At 37.4% G+C, this 14,699-nt stretch overlaps 1 long non-coding RNA gene across 1 annotated transcript; it reads right to left on the minus strand.

Annotated features, from left to right (window-relative positions):
• Window positions 1-1,202: 1,202 nt before the first annotated feature.
• Window positions 1,203-11,789, minus strand: LOC122185010. Its single transcript, XR_006180695.1, has 4 exons — window positions 11,747-11,789; window positions 4,832-4,967; window positions 4,102-4,193; window positions 1,203-1,585 (listed from the first exon to the last, which is right to left on the minus strand). It is a non-coding gene; the product is annotated as an uncharacterized LOC122185010 (long non-coding RNA).
• Window positions 11,790-14,699: the final 2,910 nt, after the last annotated feature.

Here is a 14,699-nt window from a genome sequence, read left to right on the forward strand (position 1 = left end):
AGCTATATGACAAACAAAACTTTTCCAAATATTTTGATAATAAATTATTAGATATTATTTCCAATCTAATGTCAGAATGAAGCAGTGGTTCTTAAGATACTCTGCAAAGAAGACTAATTTTAAAATTAAAGATCCACTACCTCGTTAGACCCATTTACTCTCTTACAGAGCACCAGAAAGATCTGTCTTTTCCTCCTCTTGATGAGTCACTGCTTACGACACAGACATTGTGCAGACTTGATGTCTTTATGAAGATTAAATAGTCCTATAAATGCAATTAGAATGAATATGTACTTGCTAATTTGTAATTGCATTCGGAATAAACTTTACATTAACAGAAAAATTAGAGTAAAAAAAATTATCTGCCATATTATGTCTGTCCAGTTCATTTCCCTACAGCAGTGGGCAGAGATTCTAAAGAGAACACTCTCCTGATTTCTGCAGTAATCGATTTATGCCTCAAAGCAAAAAGCAGTAGCACACAGCCAGGTATTTAAGAATATCTCTGAAAATACTGGAATATTTGAGTCATATCTACTGATTCAAATGTATCTCACTGGCTTCATTTTCGCAGTGCCTCTGAACAGCCCAGTAAACAGCAAAAAAGAGCTGAACAGGAAGAGATTCAGTAAGAGCAAACCAAGCTCCTGTCTATTGTTTTTTAAATGAAAAAGGAACATGTTAATAGAAGTGCTGAATTTGGGGTACTAATCTACAGCACATGCAGGTCAAGCAAGGATAGGCAGCCCAACCAGCCCTCCACCAGTTTTTTTTCTGATAAATTGATCTTAAACATCCAGACCAAGATTTCTTTTTGCTATATAGTACTATTCCTTATGCCTCAAAGAAATAACACTTAATATTATTACGCTGAACTCAATTTCTTCGAGAAAACATGGTAAAAGAGATTAACTATTCACAATCAAGATGATTTCCTTTTCCTCTACATTTTGACCTGATTATATCCACCACTTGAGCAGGAAAATATACTGATTTCTTTAGACTCCCCTTTATTGAAAAGCTATCAAGAAAGCACTAACTTGACTGTTCTGCAGCATGCTACACATTGCTACAGAACTGCAGATGCTTACAACCACACCGCTTGCACAGATCAGTTATCCAGCCAAAAGACAATATTTCAGTTCTCTAAACCAGGGGATTCAATGCTAAAAACATTCAAAATCTTTAGTTTTGTCTTCTATTTTTAATCATACAGAAACATTGAATGCTAATTATGCCCAGCACGCTGTGATTTAAAGTCAAACTGTTAATTACAAGCATTCCTCAGGAACTCTACAGTACATCTTAATTCTTCAACACCAAAATGCACATACAAGCAGTAAAGAACAAAATACTTTGCAAATTAAGAAGTTCCAGCTATTTTGCATAGAGAAAAATATTCAATGTCTTCGCATATCTATGTTTACTATTACTGGAAACTGCATGTAAAAAGTACATGTGAGACCTACACTGCAGGTCAGTAAAACGGCAGCAGGCAGACAGCTTGCTCAAGAACATGCAAGAACTCAGAAGAGAAGAGAATTTGGTGCCTTCACCAAATGCGGTGCTTCGCCTGTCAGTGGCCCTGCAGACAAAACAAGAAGAGAGCAGTCACCTGGAAACAGATACGAGTAAAGCATCCTAAGCTACCTGGTTTGCCTTGACAGTGACACTCAAAGAAAAGCCGTAGAAGAGGACTTGAGGATTGTTTAGGGAAAGTTTTCATTAGATATGTTCAGGAATTTACCAAAATGAACTCAATCAGCTGACCACGACAATTGATTAGAATGTGAAGAAGTCTAGTTTCAGTTTTTTTCTGTCACTATCCCATAACCCAGGTTAGAGAACTAGCCTATGGTCTGAGCCTGCTCCATGGCCGGCTCCTCCACAAAACACAGCTTCTGCATCACATCATATCCATGATTCAGAGCAAAACTTCCTCAGCATGGGGTTCAAGTACTTGGAATTTTGGCAATATAAATATTTATATGTAACTATGCAGTTTCTAAAAGGGAAAGCTTTATGGTAATCTAATCTCAAAACCAGAGAAGTTCCTACAGGCCACTGAGGACAGTGGCAGAGCACATTCTGGAGAGAATGTAGGTCTCGATATTGTAGATTATTTACTGGACTGATATTTTCTTGCTCTTCTTGTAAGTGTTTTAAAACCTTACTATCACCCAGATGAACTGATTTTTTTCCCCTGAAATTTTGTAGAATAAGAGTGTTTTTGCAACCCACTTCTGATATGTCATCTTTGTGATTACATAAATACAAGAGCTTTGTGAGCTCATATCCATACAGGGTAATGAGAAAGTCAGAACCCAGAAGGCAATAGACAATGTTAAATAAGAATTAAAGATATTCTTGAACACACCAGAACACAACTAGTCATATTGTACTAACAAATTATCTTAAATCATAATGCCTGAGAATCTTTGGATCTAATTCAAGTTTCCTTCCACACAGGAATTATAACCATGTTTGCTGGTCTGATTTGACAGATACCAATTTCATATTTCACTCAGCAAATGGACCTTCATTTTCTTTAATACATTCTACTCTTCTGGAAAGAAACTGTAGTATTTATCTAGAATTTGTTCCACCTGTGCAAAATAAATCATTTTTTTGTTAATTTTTCTGCTTAAAGAAAAAAGGAACTTAATGTGCTTCTTCAAACATTTTTACATTTGTATCTCTTTCATTATAACATAAACATCCAGAGACTTTGTTTAAACACCTTATAATTGAAATTCACTGCTCAGTGTCTTTATGGACTTTTCCTTGGGTTCTACAAAGCAATCAGAGTTCTGCTGTAGACATTCACTCTAAACAAGTTACAAGCAGTTGAATATCCCCTGGATACCAAAAGATTTATTATTTCTTATTGATTTGTGCAGACTGGGATACAGGTTTGCAAACCTGTACGAGAACACACAAAACAAAACTCCTGCAGATCATAGGAGTGAAAATTACTTGAAACATTTCAAAATCACTTTTTTCTGTTTTGCCTTATAGTACTCATCTGTTCACAGCATACCTGGAAAAATAATGAATGCAGTGCATGATGGAAAATGCATTAACTCTACCATGCAAGATATTTTTAATGTTTATCATCAAATGAAATAAATGCATTGCATGCAACAACAAAGAGGCACAACTGACAAATAAACAAGGAGGCAGAAAAAAAGGATAGGAGTTGCAAGGATGTGTTTGTGGGTTTTCATGCTTCTTGCTACTTGGATGAACTTATTAGGCCAAGAATCTGTGTGTTGGTACAGTATTTATTACTGTTTGAACCTTATATGTGAAGTCAAGGATAAAGCAAATTTTTTTTTTCCAGATATAGTGACATTTGTCCTATTAGGAGTAAGTTAAATGCTAATAACTTACATTAATATTTTTCATGAATTATTCAGCAAAATAATTAAAATTCATAGTAAGTACTAAGTTTCCTAGCGAAAGTGATTTTCTAAATTGTATTTTTAAATTAAGTTTAAAATAGAGAGCAAAATTTTATTCTAAGTAGCATGAAGTAAGAGAGCCAATGGATGGTTGTCCAGTTGGGGAAAAACAAGACGTAAAGAGCAATGAAAGAAAAACAGAGATAGAAAAAAAAGTGGTCCTCTAACAAATAGGATTTTGCATTCCTATTATCCAAAGTACTTTGCCCTCAACACTCATAAATGGTCTAGAGAATCAAAATAAATCAATTTTAGCATTAATGTGTTATTCCACTACTGTAGGAAGTTGTACATGTGTTATAGATGGCACAGCTTTTCAGCTTTGGTTATTATTGAAGTTCTACTTTTTCTACTTATAAAATGATGGAATATAAAAGGATACAAATTCTATGTCCCAAACTGGAAATAAAAAAAAAAAACTAAAAGCCTTGTCTGCTCCCTGAAGAATTGGTCATACATTGTTTCTCATCTTAAATATACTGTACTTCCATAATTCTTAATACAGACTTTCAACATAAGTTGATTCCAGTAACTATGAACTGTACTATAGCATTTATATTACAATTTAGATGCAGCATAAAACTAAATAATATCATTTTTCATTCATTTGAGATGCCTGCTTTTCTACTTCTCTTACCTGAAGACCTGGCTTCATGTTACTTTCAAATAAGAGCCCTTTCAGTCCTTTGCCTTCTGGCTCCATCAAGGTTCATTCACAGCTGATGCATTCTGTCAGGTTGCACATAAGCAAGGATAAAGGTCCACCTTTCTTGGTTTGCTGCACAAGACTGGCAGATGTGCAACTCTCTTCCATTTACCAGCAAGGTCTACTACTCATAAGCACTTTGAGATCACCTTTCAACAAGGACTTGTTTACTCAGTCATTCAAAGAGCGTGAATATAAAAGCTAGAAGTGACCACTTTACTCTTCCCTTGAATTTCAAGGCATGACCTCTTGACAGATAAATTGAAAGGCTAAGTGCAACTTACTGGGAAAGAAAACAGACTTTTTCTAATTCTCCATAGAAATGCTCTTGCCAGGATGTTAATATTAAAATATATGGTGCATACAGTGGCTTCACTGAGTCACATGCACTGCCACTGCCATAACCTCAGCTGCTTGGCAAACTCAGCAGTGAGGTCAGACAAATTTCGTGATTCCACACTTTTGCCAAGAAAATCACACAAGGGCAAAGATCAAATGGAAGCAGCAGCATTTATAGATGGACTGTCTGAGTCTCCACATTCACTACTGAAAAGCAATCTTACTTCTTGTTTTTAATATGTTGCATTTAAGGATGCTACATAACCTGGAAGTTCTTCTGGTCGGTATGTGTTGCTATGGGAACAGAGTTTGTTTCACTTACACAGCTTTCACAGCACTCTTAAAATAGAGGAAATGAGTAGATGCACAATCAACAACTGCAAAACTGATTACTCTTTTCAAGTTCATGTTCAGCAGACCAGGTTTTAGCAGAAGTGAATCAGCAAGACACTTGGCACCTGAAGGTAAAAATAAAATCTGAAATCAATCTTTACTGTCTGAATACACCTTCGCTGGGCATCTCAAATAATATCTTTAAATAAGTTACATAACACTCACTGGATATTGAAATCTCCTTGCTACCCAGCATACTAACATTTCTGAAGTGATTTCTCACTGGAAAAGAATTTTACAGGACAAGATTTTATTTTGCACTTGAAAACCACGGGATTTTAGTAACGAAGCCTGATAAGCATGAGAAGAAATTCTGGCTTTTTTTTTTGTCACTTAAAGCAGTGTGAAATGAAAGCATACATTTAAATCATGAGGATGTCTTGCAAGACAGGCATAGCAGCAAAAAAAAAACAAAAACAAAAACAAAAACACATCAACAACCCATACCAAACCCACAGCCATAAAGTCACTTCCATATGTGTTACCATGAAAAACAATCTTAGTAAAAAGAAAGTTTTAATGAAGTTATTTTTAATGAAGTCATACAATCTGCTTCTGGATAAATCAAAAACAAATTCGATTCAGGAAAACATCAGATTATGAATCTGAAGGTTTTTGTTTAAAAAGGTATAAGACTGTCTGTATGCAAGGTAGACCAAGAGAAAATGCATTTCTCACAATTTCTTAATGTTCTATATATCTGATCACCACCAATTTTCTTTTAAAATTAAATGAGGAAAGGAAACTTTAGAAGGAGAGCCATTTTAATTATTAAATCATGTGCTGTAACAAGGCTTACATGGATTGACCACAAGGAAAATGGCTAAAAATCATAATTCTGTTGTAGCTAACAACAGCAAAAAGCAGCTTCAGGAAGCCACTGTATCTGGTATTGTTCAAATACAATAGATACCATGGGGCAGGGGAGAGAACTGCCCTCATTGCTGTACTTTTCTGGCCACAGAGTGATTTGGAGTTCTATGGAAAATTTCACAATAGCTGAGTAACTCAGCCTCTGGAGTTTTTTTTATGTGAAAGACGTAGATTTTTTTTCATGAACAAAACCTGTGAAGTTGAGACTAAAACCTGTGACTGAAAAAGCCCAACAAGTAAAGCTGCGTTTCCATAGCATAACACACTGTGACCATAACTACTAGGCTGCCCTCACAGTTCTGAAAGAATCCATGTTCTCAGCAGTGTATTTAGATTATACTGTGGTATATTTTTGTTATATTTTCAGATCTCTGAGTATTTGTGTAGTGCATTCATATATGCAGGAGCAGCTCACTAGGAAGCTTATATAAAATGGATCTGTACTGTCATTCACGAGCTCAATTCTTGACAACCATCCTTAAGGAAGACATGAGAAATCTCAGGAATATTCCACCTGGACTTCATGTCTCACCTTTCTGAAAGGTTTCCATGGCTGCTAGAAACAAGAGTGTAAAACTGTGTTTAAAAAGAGAATGTGGAGAAGAGCCAAGTATTGCTTTGCTGTCTACAGCTGCAACTCAGTGTTTCTTTTGCTTTCCCTCCTGCATTAGCACACTGGTCAGTGAGGATGGGGCCAAGAAAGTGCCTGACAGACAGAGAAGTGATGCTGCTTGCAGGGGAATGTCAGTTTGCTATTGGCTGTTAAATTCTGAGGAGGAAAAGAGAAGTTTGCAATGAAGCAGAAAGATGAAGGGGCGGGTCAGGGTGCACTGAAAGAAGAGAATAAGAGAGAATGAGGAAAAAAAATGAAAAAGACAGTATTGAAACAAAACACCAGCAACCTCATGAAATGAAAAGTACCCCAAGAAAGATACATGCATGAAAAATTCTGTATGCTTGATTAAATTAGAGATGGACATTCCTCTGAATAAGTTTCAGACAGGAATAGTGTTTGTCTGAATCCAAAATTAATGTTTGCTACCTGCAGAATACACAATACCTGAATTTTCAATGCTTAAATACAAATCGAATCTGTGACTGTATTTTAAATTATAGCTATGCCACAGATACTCAAGATGCTCTGTGGCATTTGACTAATTCTCTTTTATTTCAGCAAAAACAGTATTCTGTTCAATGCATTGCTTTAATATACTTCATTCTAGAGCTGCACTGAGGATAGGACTGACTTGAGAAGGAGCTATTGCTCACAGTATTACCAAAATAAGCTGATTATGGTAATTTTCTAGCAGCTTAGGTTTTTTACTGTATGTTCATGGGGTATATCACAGGCAGGAGTTTGTTTTGCATAACCAGAAGCCATGTAAACATCAGCTCTTACTCTCCACTCCACAGCTTGTTACTACAGGCATAACAAACTCATGGAATTGACGGCTCACATCTGCTCAGAGGAGACCTCAGCAGAAGATTTCACAGCACAGTAAGGAGCCTTCTGCTGGAGACCACTCTAATATACTTCCCTCCATTTGTTCTGTCATATTTTGGTATTCTGCAGCTCCGTTTTTCCCCAGTGCTCTTTGTAAATGAAAAATCATTTGCTTCATGATCCATTTTTGTCTGAGAACTATGCACATCATCATGTTAAAAAAAAAAAAATCACTCAGTGCCAAGCTGAGATGCATCCTTCATTGACAATTAACTTTTGTTATTTGATTATTTAAAGTACATTCTATTTCTTTGAAAACTAAATCTCTGCAGGGCACAAAGGTCTTTAAAACTTAACTCTAAAAGATATTCATAAACATCAATGCTTTAGCCTTTAATGAAGGAATATATTTATAAATGTATATATATAGTTCCCAAAATGTCAATAGAAACACTTGACATTGATTCTAGCTCTGGAGTGGAGCAGTCTTAAGGAAGCAAGATCTGAGCCAGCTAAATTGGCTTGAATTCTTCACAAATTTGGCTTAAAGTGGGTGAACTACTCAGTCAATGCAGTATTTTGGGAAACTGCATTTTATTCTGAAAACTTGTTTTAAGTGATGGCATTTCTGTTCTCTTGGAAGACAGCAGCAAGACAGACCTGAGCACTAAGCCTCCTACACAGCCAGAGACCAGCAACAGGAGGCACAGTAGCTATACTAACTTCTGTGCTTTTGCTGGTATTACCATCATCTGGAAAACAAGGGTTAACAGCAGCTTGCTATAGGAAGGACTCAAAGCTACACATCAAAGATCTCTGGCCCACGTGTACATAGGATTCACACAGTGTTAATGAAATGCCATACATTTGATTTCCTTTGTAAAGACTTGTCAGAGCTGTACAACTCTGCCCAAGCCTACAGAAGCAGCCTCAGTTTCCTCAAAGATCAGCACACATCTAATTCCTGACAGCACAGAGTGATCCTTTCAAGAGTTGCTGCCACATGTCTTTTAAGCTTTAAAAAAGTCAACCCATATCCTTAGGAGAACTTACAGATTCTAGTATGAAGGACAAATGCATGATTTTTTCCTGCTTACAACAGTTTGTTATTCTCATCTACTATGAAGACATAAAATAAACAGTCCAGGAATCATCTGAATTTTGACTGTGCTTTAAGACATTGCTAATTAGAGCCTAAGAAAGGCACTAAAAATACCCAGACATGCAGCTGACACCTTCTCGATTCAATTTGAGAACCTTCTGTGCCAACTTAGAAGCAGTGACTAACAGAACCGCTTTTAATGTCTGCTTTTCCATGAACAGTCATGTACAAGAACTACTTTTGTTCCAGAAAGAGATGGATAATTAGGATGAGTAACATTTTTCTCCTCTCCTGAAAACAAATAATTGCTTCAGTCATTAAGGAGTTCAGCAAATAGAGCTGTTTATCCAAAACTTAAAATATCTAAAAAGCAATAATTTCTCATCTATATTCAAGTTTCTTCATTGCAAATGATTTTTTATTTATTTAAATAAAAAGCATTCCTGCTTTCATGGAAGGATGTGTCTTTTGGGTTTGACAAACAAGTCCAAGAAGTAAATTTAAAAAGTACAGAAAATTTCGAGAACACCACGAGGTCAAGAGGAATAGAAATTTTTGTTCTGTGCATCATACAACAGTTCAAATCATTACATCACATTAAACTGAGATACAATCACAAGATTCACGAGGTCTTCCCATGGAAAACAGCATGAGAGGTGGCCCCATGTGAACCTCATCAAGTTCAGATGGGCTAAGTGCAAGCTCTTGAACATGGGTTGAGGCAATCTCAAATATGAACACAGACTCAGCAAAAAGTGGATATAGAGGGCCCTGTGGAGAAGGACTCATGGGTATTAGTGGGTGAAAAGCTCAACTTCAGTCTGCAGTGTGTGCTTGCAGCACGGAAAGCAAGACACATCCTGGGCTGCATCAAAATTAGCATGGCCAGGAAGGTGAGGGAAGCTACTCTCCCTCTCTGCTCAGATCCCACCTACACTCAGCTTTGGGGTCCCCCAGCACAGCAAGGACATGGACCTGTTGTAATAGGTCCAGAGGAGACCACAGGGACAATCAGAAAAGGATGCCTCCTGGGAAGAAAGACTGAGTAGAGGTGGCACTGCTCATCCTGGAGAAAAGGCAGCTCTGGGACACCTGACTATGGCATTTCATCACCTGGATGGGCTATGAGAAAATGGAGAGGGACACTTTCAAGGGGAGTAGTGATAAGGCGGGAGTTTAAACTTAGAATACAGATTTAGATTACATATAAGAAACTCCTTACTCAGAGGGTGATGAGGCACTGGCGTAGTATGCCTAGAAAAGCTGTAAGTGCCCCATCCCTGGGGATACTCAGGGCCAGGTTGGATGGGGCCTTTGGCAACCTAATCTAGTGTGTGACAACCCTGGACTAGAATTCAAAAAGGATAAAACACTTCAAACTATGAAGAACAAAAGCGTTCTCCTGATTAAGGCTGAACTTTTCGTGAAAAAATTAAATAAGTTGCCCTAAAGGGTCCTTGAAGGGTCACTGATTGTGTGTCAGTCACTTTCTACACCACACCTTCACTCATCCCATTATGCACTCCTGCCACCTTGTTCTCCACCATCTTTACTTTGGGACCTGAAGGGTTTTAACTGGCTGGCCAGGTAAAGGAAAGCAGCAGTAAACTAGTAAACTACTTGTTTAGTAATAAAGCTGCAAAAAGGATTGTGGGAGATAAGCTCGTCGTGATTTTACACAGCCCACACAAGCATTACCTTAAAATATCACTGCAGTGTATTTTTCAGCATCATTAGTTGTTTATTCAGCTTAATGATCCTTTCCTTTTTTTTTTCTTTTGCACAGAATTTCAATGCTGCTTAAGAAATAGAGATTATGAAAATAGATGACTTAGAGCAGCTACAATTATTAGGCTAATAAATAACCTACTGCATTGAAGGTAGAAGTGCCTTCAACAGATTCAAAACACTAGCATGCTGCTAATAATTATGTAGTTAAAAAACACTTGAAGTTGATGTAAAATGAAGTTTCTCCATCACACACTGTATCTACAAATTACAAATTCTCACACTCAAAAACTGTTATGTAAAGAAAAGTGGCTGAATTAGTCCAACCTTTATCAACTCAGATTCACAGATGCTAAGGAAATACTGCAGAACACACAGCGGACACATTCAGAACCTCACCTCATTACACCCTCAGACCAATATATGTGGCCATTATGCATATACCAGGAAAACCAAGTCCTTAATAAACATCATGGTTTATTATGAAATATACTCTTTCAATTAGAATTACTGACAAAACAGATTAGAAATAAAGATGACTGGGAAGCATCCTATTATTGTTAATGTCCCTGGAAGCACTGTTACCACTGTAATTGGTACTGATGTCACTTCCCAGGTGGTGCTTCATTATTTACCTTACTACTGCCAACAAGTCACCAGCTGGTATTACTCTAGCTTTGCATCACTGATAATACAGCTAGAGCTCTGTTACCTTTCCAGAGCCAGGGTGGTTAATAATTAAAGAGTGCTTAGATAGGAAACAACAAACTTGTGATAACCTATGGCTCCTCATTGTTCCATGTAATAATGGCACAAGGGAACACCTTGGCTTGTTACTGCCTACTGACTCCACAGAAGAGAAAAAGATATAAAAAATGAAATGTCTGTTGACTTTCCCTATTGCTCTTCTCCAACAACAGAAAATAAAGAAACATCCCTTAAATTTATCAAGTGGGATGGTGACTTAAAGCATTCAGTGAAGAAGTGAGTGCTATTGATTTTTTTGTACAAAACAGTAGCTCCCAGCTACCACAGAATATTAGCTAGTAATAAGCAATATTTGGTCTTATATGGAAGTCAGTTACTCCAAGATTAAATATTGCTGTGTAATTACGTGGTTTGGAGAGAAACTACCTGCAATCTACCTGCAATACACCACCTGCAGGAAAAGAACAGAGTTTTTGTCTCATGATGTTTTACTTTGTTCCATAAGAGTCAGTGCTGATGTGTAAAATAAAGTTCTCCTTACATTGCCAGTCTGGTACTGAACTTCCTGACTAGAATAGGCAAGACAACAGAACTGGAGTTAGAAGAAGTGCCAGCATCTCAATTCTTAAGTAGTTTTTGGAAATAATTCTTGGTTTTCATTATTCTCACTGTTATCATTGCCCGGAAGTAATCAACTTATTTATTTTAAATATTCTTCATAATACTCTCCCATTTAGGTGATGCTGATGACTAAGCTGGTTTTAGTAACAGGTCTGAAAAAGACACCAAGAAATTCTGAGCTATGTCTCTGTCACTGTTTGAAGAAAAATCCCTTGGATAGTGGTGACTCAGAAGGTCACAAATAAGCCTGTAGGGAGGAATGCTGTAACATGATGCAAAACACAACAGAGCAGCAAGGTCCCAGGCCACAATAAGGGAGGATCCACTCACATGTGACAGCTCAGAAATAAAATTAACAACCTGCTTACCTCTGAAAGGCCTAGAAGGACCTTAGCCAGGCATGGATCTCTAAACAAGATGCTCTTGTTTCCACTGCCAACTCTTAAATGAGGTCTGGGAGGGGGTGGATCCTGGCTACACCCCTTCTGATCTCTCAGGTGCATTGTGTACACCTGAGCTCCCTGGGTTGGCCCCACCTTCCCACCAGATGCTCAATCACTGGTTCTAGCTGTGACTTGCATTTCCACTATAAAGGGAAAGCTTTACTCAGTGTATATCAACAAATGGCACAGGTTCCCTAAATGCTTCCAGGTGGCATTACATCCTAACCTCTTCAAATCTAAGGAAACAAGATTTGTGGTCCTTTCCCACTCTCTTGCTGGTAAAAAAAAAAAAAACCAAAAAAAAAAAACCAGTATTTTCAGTTAAAATTACAGGAGGTAATTATGAGGAGGCAGCTCTAACTTGAGAGAGGAGTAGAGGGCATCTGGTGGTGTTTGTTGTTGTTAATGTATACCAACAGCAAGGCAATTCAGACCTACGTGCAGCTTTACCAGCAAGAATTAATATATTCCATGCTTCTCAACAAACAAACAGAAATGTAACAAACGGAGAAATTAAAATAATGTAAGCACAGAAGCACAAATAGTTCTAGAAGAAATAAGATGATACAACTTTCTATTGCCAGATGCTGACACTATGAAAATTGCTGTTAATACTGTTATAGTGGTTAAAAATACAAGTGGTACAAGTGCTCACAGGAAGTTGCCATCTCCAAGAGGTACATACTATGGAAAAGTAGGACAGGTCCCCCCCCTCTATCATAAGATACACAACATTGTTTGCTTGAGGAGTATCACAGAATCACCGTGTTGTGAGGTTTGAAAGAACTTCTGGAGATCACCCAGTCCAAACATCCTGTCAAAGCAGATTGTGTGCAGTTGGTTGCACAGGGAAGCATCCAGACAGGTTTTTAATATCTGCAGAGAAGGTAACTCCACAACATCTGGGCAGCTTGTTCTACTGCTCTGTAACCCTCAAAGTAAAGAATTTTTTCCTTCTGTTGGTATGGAACTTTTGTATGTTCCAGTTTGTGCCTGCTGCTGGGCACCATGCAGAGAGCCTGGTCCTACCCTATTGACACCCATCCTTTAGATATTTAACAGCTTTCATAAGGTCCATGGAGATGAGATCGGAAAATGAACAGAAAGTCTTTTCTTAGTAAGCAGGACCATCGCAGGTGAGGTACATTAATTTCAAAGCAGCATTTCTGACACTGTAGAGAAGATGATTTGATGAATCCAGTTCCAAGCTATCAGATCAACTCGTGAATTGATAGGACATATTCAGAACGAAGTTCATGAGAACAGTTAATTTTAAATCAGCAATGAGGATTCTGGCATTAAGATAAGACTGTGAAGAACTAACACTGAAACATTCTACAGTGTTGGGCTTAGCATATGTGTTGAACAGCATATACCACTTGGAATTCACACACTGAACAGAGCCAACATCTGTGAGACTCCTTTACTCTAAGGAACTGGGGAACACAATGGTACAATAGAAATGAAAGCCTACACTTAGAAATAAGATCTCTAGTCATGTGGGGGCTATATGCATTTTATTGCCAGTGGCAAAAAGCTGAAAAAAAGCTCAGACGTTGTTGTACCTTCTCATGAGAAATGAACTGCAGTATCAGAACTTGCTTGACTGAAAAAAAAACAAAAGACAACTGTGATATGATATGTTGTATCCTTCCTTACCCAGCTTCAATGCATGGAATCAATCACAGACAAGATTTTAAGTGAGAAAACATTAGAAAAAAAACCAGTACGTGTATCTTTCAAACCATCACTGTCAGCAAGAGAAGAAACTGTCTCTCATTTCCACCAGCACAAACATGTGGTAAAGCACAACATTGGTGACCTGGTTAAAACTCATTTTTAAAAAAAGTTGGTTTTAACCCACATCAATTTTCCAGTCTGTTCTGATATGCAGCCACGCAAACACCTACACTGGTAAAAGTGGGTAGAAGAAAACTGCTCCCTCTGACAGCAGAGCTGGCTGAAAGTGTAAATGAAACTTAAGACCTTCTGGTGTTTGCAGATTTTCTTACCAAAGTAAAAGTTAAATTGAAAACAGATTAGAGGCCAAGTTCAAAGTTGATATGAGACACAAAACAACTTCGCAAATTTTAGAGAAATTCATCACAGACTGTCAAAAATCTGTTCCAAGTCACAAGCTATTAGTCTTAAAACTAAATGTACTGCTAATGGAGAGCTGTTGTGTTCTGCTCTCTTCTGATCCTTTTTTAAACAAAATCACTGATGGAGAATTATGGACCTTTTTCAGAGTTTACAGGTAGCTGTAAAGAATGTGAGCAGAGATTAGAAAATAAGACTGGCCAATAAATGAATGTCAATATTTGAATGCTTTTTCTATAAGTATTCTGAGAGCTTTAGGAAGAACTATTTGAGCAATGTCAATAACTAATGCTACTTTTCTCTGTTAGCTTATTTAAATTCTTAATTAAACTGTTTACTAACCAGCCAGGAGGTACCACTTATAACAGCATGCAACAGACACAGTCCCATGGTTTAAGAATGACTCTTCTTAGATTCAGAAAATATACAGGAAAATGGAGCATTTAGTGCCTTTATTCCCAGTGATGCCTAACAATTTGACAAATTACTACAGCTAGTTAAAAATCTGTGTAAAGCCTGTACTTAATTGGATGAATTATCACCTAATATAATTTTCACCCCAACGTTTTAGACAGGATGACACGTATCAAATAGCCTGCCTACAATATTTCTTTGTATGCCCCATAAGTGATGTTCTATAAGGCCAGGTCCTCTTCCCAAAATAACACAGTTTCTACTAACTGAAGTAGTAGGAAAGACTCCCAGATGCAAACTCAGGAAAAATGACTGCTCTTTATTGTTTGCCTTGAAGTAATTTAGTCATAAACAGTAACTGATA

This window comes from Lagopus leucura, unplaced genomic scaffold (assembly GCF_019238085.1).
Source record: "Lagopus leucura isolate 7727_CA_CO unplaced genomic scaffold, USGS_WTPT01 Super-Scaffold_100026, whole genome shotgun sequence".
In the NCBI taxonomy this organism is placed as follows: Eukaryota; Metazoa; Chordata; class Aves; order Galliformes; family Phasianidae; genus Lagopus; species Lagopus leucura.